General features: G+C 41.4%; 1 protein-coding gene across 3 annotated transcripts in view; it reads right to left on the bottom strand.

Annotated features, from left to right (window-relative positions):
- Positions 1-12,116, bottom strand: part of LOC104603447 (Cornichon family protein) — a 79,077-nt gene that overhangs the window by 31,591 nt on the left and 35,370 nt on the right. The gene's annotated exons all lie outside the window — the stretch shown is intronic.

The following is a 12,116-nucleotide window of genomic DNA, read 5'->3' as shown; positions in this document are numbered from 1 at the left end:
CAATTTCTTCCTTCATGGCATTTGTCCATTCTGGTACTGAGAGAGCTTCTGCCACATTCTTGGGAACAGGGATATTATCAATGGAGGTAAGGAAGGCACGAAATAAAGGCGAGATGTTCTCATAGGAGACAAAGTTGGAAATGGGGTGTTTTGTGGTGCACAACCTAACACCTTTCCTGTGAGCAATAGGAAGGTCAAGATCATTAGCAACAGGGAGGTCAGGACTATCATTGGGAGTCAAGTTACCTGAGAGGGTATGATCTTCCCCCGAGGAGTTTGATGGCACTTGAGGTACAACTTCTAGATTCTCCACAGCTCTTGAACTTGGTTGGCCTTTATGACGACGAGAAAAAACACGGAAAGGTGGAGGATCAGGAAGAGAAGGGAGAGAAGGAGAAGGATTAGGAAGAGGAGGAAGCTGAACCAGTTTCTCCTCATGCCTACACTCCCCCTGAGGAGAAACAGGAAAGAAGGGCTCATCTTCAAAGAAGGTAACATCCATGGAGACATAGAATCTCCGAGAAACAGGATCAAAGCAACGATACCCTTTCCGAGAGAATGAATAGCCAAGAAATATACACGGGATAGCACGAGAGTCATTTCCCCCGGGTGGGAGATAGGTTTTGGACAAAGCACCGACAACCAAAAACACGAGGAGGGATAGAAAGAAGAGGGGCCTTAGGAAAGAGAAGCTGATGTGGGGCTTTGTACTCTAACCAACAAGAGGGCATTCGGTTAATGAGGTATGTAGAACAAAGGACAACCTCAAGCCAAAATCGTTTGGGAACATTCATGTGGAGTAGTAAACCCCGTGCCACTTCAAAGAGGTGTCGGTTCTTCCGTTCAGCCACACCATTTTGTTGTGGCGTACGGGCATAAGAGCTCCGATGAAGAGAGCCATGTGAAGCAAAGAACTCCGTGAGGTCACTATGAAAAAACTCTTTTGAATTGTCTGACTGGAATATTTGAATCTCGGTCTGAAATTGGGTGAAGACCATCCGCTGAAAATCTTGGATAATTTTTGGTACTTCATCACGGGTTCGCATTGGATATACCCAAGTGTATCTGGAATAATCGTCAATGAAGGTAATGAAGTACTTGTAGTCACTCTCAGAAGGTAAAGTAACAGGGCCCCACACATCAGAATGCACAATGTGAAAAGGAAACTCAGATTTACTCTTTCTTTGAGGGAATTGAGTTCTACAATGCTTGCTTAACTGACACGTTTGACAGGAAAAATTAGAAACAGACATTGACTTGCACAGTTCTGGGAAAACCAATTTCAAGGTTTCAAAAGACAAATGACCCAAACGACAATGCCACAAATACATTTTACTCTTTTTGAACTGACTCATAGACTCTATAACATGAAGGCCAGCCGTATTCTCCAGCATGTAGAGTCCATCAACCATACGACCCCTACCAATCGTCCTCCCCGAGGCCAGATCCTGAATCACACAATAGGTAGGGAAAAAAGTCATAGAGCAGTTCAAGGAATTTGTAATACTACTGACTGAGAACAAATTCATAGGGAATTTTGGAACATGAAGAACATCAGAAAGAGTAAGGCCGAGGGGAAGAGAGAGAGTTCCTTGACCAGCTATGGAAGTGTATGATCCATCAGCTAGTCTCACTTTATCTCTTCCGGAAAGAGGGTGATAAGTTTGAAAGTAAGAGGACATACCAGTCATGTGTTTTGACGCTCCAGAATCGATGATCCATGGAGAGTCAAGGTTGTGTGAGGCAACATGGAAAGCAGTGGCAGAATTACCTGATATGGATGCAAAAGAGGTGGTGGAGTTTACAATATCCTCCCTTGGGTCTGATCCAAAGTAGTTGTGTTGGCTATGTGGTGTTTAAGGCACAGTAGAAGTGGAGGGCTGATTCTTCCGAGAAACCATATTTTCCATGTGGTGTTTCTTGGTACCCTGTAGCCCGGGTCTTCTAATTACATCTAAGCCTTGCTTCTTAGGTAAATCCTGAACCCACTTTGGTTTCCCATGGAGATCCCAACAAGTATCTTTGGTGTGTCGGGGCCTCTGACAATTAGTGCACCACAATCTTTCCTTATTCATGATTCTAAGTTTAGAAGTACTCAAAAAACACAGGTACACTGCCTTACAGAGCCGTTACAGTCCACAACTAGGCACTTGCTGATTTTCAGTTTCACAGAGAACCAAACACAAACACTGCAACTGCAGTACTAGGGGTTATCACCTACACTATGTAGGGGTTCACAAAAACACTATACGAACTGCACATGCAGTGTAACCAGGTCTGAAAGACCTACAGTTCACAACTTTGATACAGCTTCTCAGCCCAAAAAAGGCACAGTAGGAGCAGCAATACGAGTGGTGATTCACCACACCTAATCGGCTGATATCCACTTTCCAAGGCAGCCGAACAGTCACTCAAGTTCTAGGGTTCATCAACAGCCCCTTAGAGTGCAGACTAGGGCAACATACAATCGGAGGAAGGGGAACAGTCCCTACTCAGATTCTGGAACATTAACAGTCGTGCAAGAAGCCATAAACAGGAAGAGAGAAAAAAAATCTCAGTACCAGCAATAGGCAGCACAGTCATCAGTCATGAACTCGAACTTCCCTTCAGGTCAGAGCCTTCCTTTGAACATTTGGGATGGATTTCTACAGTCCTCTTAGCCGAAGCAACCCAGTTACCAGCAAAAAACATGTAGTCGAACCCTTTTTCTGTGCTAGGCAGTTGAACAGTCAGCATACTTGTAGCAAAGCCCTACTCGGCAATGAAGACTAACCACAGCACTAGAAAAGCTTCCTCCTCCTTGTCTTTGAGCATCAGTACTATAGCTCCTTCGCAGCAAAGGAGAGAGACCTCAGTTAGTTGTTTTCTAGGCCTGGACGAACCTGCTCTGATACCATGTTGAGTAGGAGGCCAAGAAGAAGAAGAAAAGAAGGAGAAAAGAAGGAAGAAGGAGAAGAGGAAGAAGAATAAGAGGCAACTGAGTTAAGGCCTCAACAAAACTTTGCTTCAGTCGAGTGAAGCTTTGCATTTATACTATTCTGGCCGTACATAACAATATGTCTACAGAATTACAAAAATACCCCTGTGGGTATTAAGTTTGTGAACAGTACATATATTACACCTGTTAACAGTTCTCACACAATTTGGAGTGAGAACTAAGGCTTTTAGATTAGATAATGCCAGAGAGTACTTTGAGAAGAACCTGACCACGTATCTCTTAGAACATGGCGTAATTCATCAGAACAATTGTGGATATACACCGCAACAGAATGGAGTTGCTGAGAGGAAAAACAGACACATTGTGGAGGTAGCAAGGAGTCTTATGGTGTGTGCTTCAATTCCTATGCAGTTCTGGGGAGATGCAGTTCTTACAGCCATGCATTTGATTAACCGTGTTCCTTCACGAACTTTGGGGTTTAAGGTGCCATTTAGTCTTCTTTTTCCAGATGGGGAGACATTTCATATACCTCTGAGGGTTTTTGGTTGTGTTTCCTTAATTCACATTCTTGGCCCTCATCGCAAGGCCAAGAAATGTGTTTTCCTTGGGTATGCTCAGAACCAAAAGGGGTTTTGCTGTTATGACCCAGTGTTGAAAAGCAGATTTGTCACTATGGGTGTTACCTTCTTTGAATCCACCTTCTTCTCGAGTGGTTCTCCTCAAGGGGAGAGTTTTGGGGAGGAGAACTCGCAATCTGTTCATCTTCCTGTTTTTTTGGTGCCTCCATCAGTTCAACCAGCACGTGCACCTCCAGTTTCATTACCTGAGCCACTATAGGCAGCCTCACAGAAATATCAACATCGGCAGATTATGGTTGACTCCACACATCCTCAACCCACACCACTCTCTATCAATCCTTCTAAAACTCCAGATTCGACAGATACAGTTCCAGGTATTCCTCTTGAGCATGAGCCTGTTATGTTTTCTGATGATAAAGTTCCTGTCCCTAACACCATTGTTGCAGTTGATCCCACTGACCTTGATCTTCCCATTGCACTTCGCAAGGGGAAGAGAAAGTGTACAGCCCATTGCATTTCACACCATCTTTCCTACAGTGCCTTATCACCCTCCTACTATGCTTTTCTTTCTTCCTTGGATTCAATGTCTATACCCAGGAATGTTACTGAGGCTCTCTCCAAACCTGAGTGGAAAACAACCATGCAAGATGAGACGGATGCTTTGGTTAAAAACCAAACTTGGGAAATAGTTGATCTCCCCCAAGACAAGGAGACAGTCGAATGTAGATGGGTATTCACAGTAAAGTATAGGGTTGATGGCAAGATAGAGAGGTACAAGGCAAGGTTGGTAGAAAAGGGTATACTCAGACCTATGGTGTTGATTATCTGGAAACCTTTGCACCAGTAGCTAAGATGAGTCCAGTTCGTATCCTTTTATCTCTTGCAGCCACCTATTCATGGCCTTTGTTCTAGTTTGATGTCAAAAATGCCTTCCTCAATGGTGATTTATAGGAGGAAGTATATATGGACATTCCAGCATGCTTTTATGAAAATATTGCTAAAGAAAAGGTGTGCAGACTCCGAAAATCTCTGTATGGATTGAAACAGTCACCTAGGGCTTGGTTTGAGAGGTTCAAAGGGGCACTCATCCGTTTTGGATACACACAGACAAAGTCTGATCACACCCTCCTTGTGAAGAGGAAGATGCTCTAGTGTCAATTCCGATTGTGTATGTGGATGATATAGTGGTGACAGGAAATGATCTGGAGGAGATTGATGATCTCAAAAAATCATTGCAGTAAAAATTTGAGATCAAAGATCTTGGTGAGCTCAAATACTTCTTGGGAATTGAAGTTGTAAGATCCAATCATGGGATCTTCATTTCACAAAGAAAGTATGTACTTGACCTACTGCGGGAGACTAGGAAGTTGGAGACTAAACCAGTAGACACTCCTATTGATCCAAATCACAGAATTAATGGTGTGGATGGTGAGTTGGTAAAGGATGTGGGGAGATATCAAAGAATGGTGGGCCGACTACTTTATTTGTGTATGACACGACCAAATATTTCTTAAGTTGTCAATGTTGTGAGTCAGTACATGCATGCACCTCGGGTTCAGCATTGGGAAGCTATTGAGAGAATACTTGTATATCTGAAAAAGCACCCTGGCAAAGGCATTATTTTCTCAAATCATGAGAATCTAAAGCTAGAATCCTATACAAATGCAGACTATGAAGGATGTTTAGATGACAGGTCTACATCAGGAGTGTGTACCACAACTAATATCTCAACCCTTGTAGAGTCTCCACAACCCACTGGACCTAAGAATAAGGACAGAATGTTGCCATCCTTATTCCTCAAAATCCCTCCTATACCCAAAGGTCCTGGATTGCCTTGACTGCTCCCATCAAAGTTCAACTTTACAACTCCTTCTAGAGAGGGTAAACAACTTTCTTGTGTTTTATTTTTCTTCGATAAGGTGGAGGCCACTGCTACCCAACTCCTTCGAAGGTCATCACTAGAGTAATCTGCAAAGAGACCAGTAATTTTTAGCCAAAGGATTACCCTTGTCAGTATACGATCCTTTATTTCAGCAATGCTTCTCTCCTCCTGGAAAATTCTAGCATTTCTTTCCTCCCAAATGGTCCATAAGAGGGCTTCCCTAATACATTTTCACATTACTTTCCCTCTCTTTGTTGGCCAATCAAAAAAAAAAAAAACGGATCAAAAAGCAAATTTACTTCAGGAGACAGGTTCCACCTGTACACAAACGCATAAAAACGCAATTCCCTAACAGGTATCCTAAAAACAAACAAAAAGTAAATGGGTAAGTTTGCAAGTGTGGCCCTAATCAAAGTTATTCTACCCCCTAGAAAGATATAGTTCTTTTTCCAGGTCACTAGCCTTTTTTCAAACTTCTCTACCACTAGGTTCCAAAACCTACTTTCCTTTGGATTTGCACCTAGGGGAAGTCCTAGATAGGTCAAGGACCAAGCAGAAATAGGGCATTCTAAGCAGGCAGCAATAGACTCCAACTCCCTTCCCTCTACATTTAGACCCACCACACAATTCTTCTCAAGATTTATTTTCAGGTTTGAGACATTCTCAAAGAGGGTTATTAGATTTCTCATATTCCTTCCCCTCAACAAATCACACCCCTCACAAAAGATTATGATATCATCTACAAACTGAAGGTGGGTAATCAAAACTTGATTTAACCCTAATCTCCATCTCTTATCAATCCAACCTTGACTGCTTTTGACAAAAGTCTACTAAAAACATCAACAACCAATGTGAAAAGGAAAGAGGACAATGGATCACCTTGTCTCAAGCCCCTACATGCTGGGAAAAAGTCCTTTACTACTCCATTTACTAAAACTAAGTAATGTCAAGTCATCAAACAACCCAAAACCACACTTTCTGAGCACCTCTAGTAGAAAACTCCAATCCACTAAATCATAGGCCTTTTCAAGATCCAATTTGCAAACAAAACCTTGCCCACACAATCTTCTCATCTCTTCCACACTTTCATTTTCTATTAAAATTTGGTCAATTGTTTGTCTACCATGAACAGAAGCACCTTGAGCTTGACTTATGATGCGGAGAAGAGCATTTTTGATCCTCAAAGATAAGACCTTTGCTAGTGTTTTATTGATGGTTGTCACCAAGCTGATTGGCCTAAAATCTTTGGGATGTTTGGCCTCTTTCTTCTTAGGGACCAGGGCTAGGAAAGTGGCATTTACTCCACGGATAATGATAGACTGTTCCTCAAATTCTTTGAAAACTTCTAACAAGTCTCCTTTAATTATGTTCCAACAGTCTTGAAAGAAAGCCATGATAAAGCCATCTGGCACTGGTGCCTTAGATCTATCCATTGAAAAAACCACTTGTCAGATTTCCTCCTCCCCAAAACTCCTTTTCAACCACAACTTAATCTCTTCAGACAATGTAGGCCAATCCAAACTAGCCAACTCCACTTAACTATCTAGAGGTTTCCTTAAGATAGATTTGAAATGTGCTACAAAACAAATTGGCAATTTCCTCTTAAGAGTCCAACTCCACACCATCCACTTCAAGTTTAGTCACCAAGTTTTTTTTATGAGTATTTAGTCACCAAATTTTTCCTTCTTCTTCCATTGGCCATCTCATGAAAAAATTTGGTATTCCCATCACCTTCCTTTATCCATTTATGTTTAGATTTCTGCCTTCAAGAGATCTCTTCTCGCAAAAGAGCCTCCTCTAATTCCTTTTTCAACTTCCACCTTAATTCTCTTTCCTAAGTATTCATGGTTCATTGAGATTCCTTCTCATCTAGGTCCTCTATTTGGGTCATCAAATTGGATTTCTGTTCCTCTATCCTCCCAAAAAGGTCCCTCTTCCACTCTCTTAAGTTCACCCTCAGGCTTTTCAACTTCTTATGAAACCTTACCCCTTTCCACTTCACCCCCCTCATATCTTGATTCCACCATTCCTCAATCTTTTTTACAAAATCTGGATGTCTGTATTAGTGAGATTTCTTTTTCTTCCCTATCTCCCCTTGAGAATTTCTCTTTTCTTCTCTCTTTATCTTCGCTTTTCTTTAACAATCTTTTTTTTTATCAATAACAACTTCAGCAAATTTATTAAAATATCACAAGAATAGTTACAACAAGGAAGACAAACACTCTTATCTTCTAAAAGCAACTTAAGTCCACAAAGAAAGAAAAGGAAAAAGAAGCAATTTAATTACAGATTAGCCCAAAACATTACATCCCTTTCTATCCCCTATTTAGCTAGCCCATCAGCTATAAAGTTAGCTGATCTTTTAACCCAACTCATCCTGATTTCCATTTCCTGCACCAGCCACTTGAACTTTCTTCTCTCATTGTCGTACTTCCATAATCCACAGTTGTCTTTCCTCAGCCACCCTATCACCACCTCCAAGTCCCCTTCAACTATGAGTTTTCTGACATCCATCTCCTTAGCTTTCTGAACTCCTTCCATAACTGCCAAGATCTCAGCTCTAAGAGAATCCCCCACTCCAATTGGACCTGAGAACATGGCTGAAATAACCCCGTTCTCATCCCTAAAAACACCCCCAATCCCTAAATGTCCAGGATTCCCCCTACAACTCCGATCAAAGTTCAATTTTAGGAATCCAGCAGGTGGGGGTGTCCAAGACACCTTCACAACTGATTTGGACTTCACATAGCTTGCAATCTCACCCCACTTCCTCAACATATCATCCACTGTGTAGTCTGTGAATAGTTCTAGAGATTTCAGCCACTGTACAGCCCTCAATTCTTCAGTCCCTCTCTCTTCATCTAAGAAGATTCTAAGATTTCTTTCCTCCCATAACGACCAGAAAAATGCAGACCTCAGTCCTCTCCACATGGTCCTTCCCCTTTTCACGCACCACCTGAACAAAGGAGAAAAAAGGCTCTACAGATCTGAAGGAGGGTTCCACCTGCGCCCAAAGAGAGAAAAAGCCCATTCCCAAATTGACTTTGCAAATTGGCATGACACCAGTAAGTGAAAACTAGTCTCCCCATCTGCTTTGCATAGAACACACCAATGAGGGGATAAGCATGTATTGGGTCCTCTTCTTTTGAAGCAAACCACTAGTATTGAATCTTCCCAGATAGGCTTCCCAACAAAAACTACCAACCCTAGGAAGAAATGGTCTGCACCAAACCTCATTAACCGGGAAAGGGGAGGTTGCAGGACTTGTGGACTGACATAAGACTTTAAAAAAAGAAGCACAGAAAAAAGAGCCTCTCTAGTTTAACAATCTCTAAGAGCGGTATGCTCTGAGACACAATTTTCTCCAAAGAGGGCCCCTCTAGTTTCCCCTCAATGAGCTTAAATAGGGAGTGGGGTAGTTATGCAACTATCCCCTCCCCCTAGTTGCTAATGGAGAATGAAAGAAATGGTTGGGAGAAAAAGTTGATTATCAAGTCTGGAAAGGAGGTGAACAATTGGGGATTAATCTTGAAAGCGATTATGTCCAAGCTAGAATTTAGTACCAGGGTTTCAAACTTTCAATCTTCCCTTTTGATAACAGGAGTGTCATTTTGGACATAGGAGATAAAGTCCTAGATTTTAGAACCATGGAAACTAGTTTGGGGGAAGTTATAATTGAGAACTGTTCTTCATCCTACAACAAAAAGGGGTTGGACGTTGGTGCCTTTGTGATTGAATTGGTTGGACCCCGTTTTAATGTTTGGAAGAAATATTCTTCCCAAATGATCGCAAGAGTATCAGGTGGCATTCTTATAGTGACTGATTTTTTTTTATCAGCAACTCAAAATTTAGTAATTGATTAAATTAAAAAAGCATATACAACAAGAAGTAGTGGGCAGAAGGAGATGCCCGAAAGAAAAAACCACTAATTAAAAACCAGCCCAGAATATTGATTGTCTTTGAATCCCTTGTTTAGCTAGTCCATCAGCCATACTGTTAGCTGATCTCCTAACCCATCTAATTAGTATCAAAATGTCTTTGGGTATCTGTTTGAAGTGCCTGAGTTCATTTCTTAGTTTCCATATTACTCCTTCCCCCATTTTCAGCCAGTTTACAACAATCTTTGAGTCCCCTTCAATAATCAGCCTGTTAATCCCATTTCTTTGAATTTTTCAACACCATACACTGCTGCCATCAGTTATGATCTCACCGCATCACCATGCTGAATAGGACCGGAATACATGGCTAAAATATTCCCATTCTCTTCCCTTATCACCCCACCAACACCCGATGGGCCAGGATTTCCCATACAGCTACCATCAAAGTTTAATTTCCTCCATCCAGCCGCAGGAGGGGACCAGACCACATTTGTTTTAGATTTTCTAGAAACAGTGTTAGCAATTATTCCCCAAGATCTGAAAAAATCTTCTGATATTATTAATAATCTTCGAGCTGCAAAGGTTAAAATCACAGGCATGAAGCCTGATGAAGTACTTCAATCAGTGGAAGTTCTATCTAATGGGTTTTGGACTAAAGTCTGTAGAGATGAAATACTTCAATCTTCGAGCTGCAAACGTTCGTAGCCAGTGGAAGTTCTATCTTAGTTTCCATATTATTAGTGCTTCTTAGTTGTTTTATTTGATAATGGACCTTCTCTTTATGGGCCTATTAATATTTTTTTTATGTTTTTTAAGTATGTTGATGAGTCGGCCGCCCACTAGAGCAGCAGTTGTGTGGACCTTGTGGGAAGAGAGAAATGCCAGAATCTTCCAAGAGAAAGAAAGGAGCAAACGACAAATTATGGAGTGTGTAATGACTAGGGTTATACACTGGCTACGAACGTTGGAACTATTCAAAAATTTCACATTTTATGATATTTGGAGGAATTGGCCTTTAGTGGCTTCTAGCTCAGTGCAGAAGGATAAGGCAAGGTTGGCTTCAACACCTCCCATTGAAGGATTTCTGAAACTAAACTTCGATGGGAGTAGCCAAGGCAACCCAGGCCCAGCTGGAATTGGAGGGGTCATCAGAGACAAGGAAGGAAATTTAAGAACACTCTTCTCAGGACCAGTGGGGAATGGAGACTCCTTAAAGGCAGAATTGTATGCAGCCCTACAAGGCGTACAGATTGCAAGAGAGTTAGGATTGGAAATTTTGGTGATAGAAGGAAACTCCAAGGTGGTGGTGGGTTGGCTAAAAAAACCCAGATTCAGTGGTTTGGGCTTACAGAAATGAAATGAAGAAATTCAAATGGATAACTCAGCAGATGGATGTAACTATACAATGGGTGGGGAAGGAGGCAAATGCTTTTGCTGATTCTCTAACTAAACAAGGAGTAACTAAGATCAATTGTACTGGGCCCACTTGTAACTTTATGATGTTTCTGTATTAATCAGTGAGGCTGCACCTCGCACCTCATATTGGGATGCTTGTAATGGACTATTTATCATTTGCTTTTAATGAAATCAATTGAATTTTTATCTATCAAAAAAAATAGTCAAGGTTGCATAAATAAGCACAAAAGGAATTAAAAGGAAAAGCATTAAGGTGGCATCTGACAACAGCTGAACTAAGAACTTGAAGATAGCAGTTGACTTTCTGGTAAAGTGAAAGTCTCTGGCTGGTTTTAGCAGAAACCTGGGATCAAATTCCACTTTCATCAGGATTGGGGAGATTGAGAGTTTAGGGGAGGGCTACCCCCATTGTGTAGTGCATTCCCCTAGGGAGAAACTGAACTAGGGACTGAATGATAAATGCTGAAAAGGTTTCAATTCAAAAATCCCCTCATATTCAGGGTATGTGGTACATAATAAAAATTTTAGGGCTAAAATAGTTACCCTAGTATTGGAATCTTTTCAGCATTAAGCATTAAAGAGGAGAAAGTTACTAAATGATGTAAACCCCTTTTCGAACCGGAACACTTCACTCAGAGCCCAGCAGAGATGTTATCAAATACTAGGGTGGCAATTTTCAACCCAACCCACTAACCCACCCAAACCAACCATTAATTGACGGGTTGGGTTGTATCCATTTAATCCTGGGTCATTGGAGGATTGGGTTACCCAATAAAGGAAAATTTAATGGTTTGGGTAGGTTTGGTCATGGTTATCCAATGGGTGACCCATTAGCCTCTTGATTTAGTTCAGCACTGATAAGGAAGATCTTCAAACTTTTGCTGGAGCTTAGGCTAAGTAGCCATGAATCTCAATCTCAACTACCCAAAGAAATCAAAGTTATGATCAAAGAAGCCCAAGGTCTCTCCCCTGAATATCCATTACCAGAGAAGGTCTGCTTGAAGCTGCAGAAAAGTCTCTCAATTAAGCACTGTCACTCTTTTGTCAGATTCTAGTAAGCTTCAAATATGGAAGCTAAGCTACTATCTATGGAATGCCTGGTTGGACCTCTCAAATGCTGTTGGAATACGATCTTCAGCAAACCAAGTGAAGGTCAGCAAAGACCTGGTGAAGCTCTGCCAGATCTCAACTGATTTGCTATTTCCATCAGATCTCAACTTATTCAAATCAACCACTTTCTTATACAAAGCAGGCTTGATCAGGCATGATTTCAATAAATACAATCTTGCTGTGATTGCTTCAAGAAAGCCATCAATCTAGTAGCCAAGGTCAAGATAAATGAAATTTTTGACAGTGGAGAACGAAAGCTTTTCTTAGATCTGAATAAAGCAAAATCACGCTCTCCTTGGGAAGTCTCAGATCAA

The sequence above is a fragment of the Nelumbo nucifera genome, chromosome 2 (assembly GCF_055504915.1).
Source record: "Nelumbo nucifera cultivar China Antique chromosome 2, China Antique-T2T, whole genome shotgun sequence".
Taxonomy (NCBI): domain Eukaryota; kingdom Viridiplantae; phylum Streptophyta; class Magnoliopsida; order Proteales; family Nelumbonaceae; genus Nelumbo; species Nelumbo nucifera.
The sequence above is the reverse complement of the archived record's forward strand: the minus strand, read 5'-3'. Positions and strand labels throughout refer to the sequence as shown.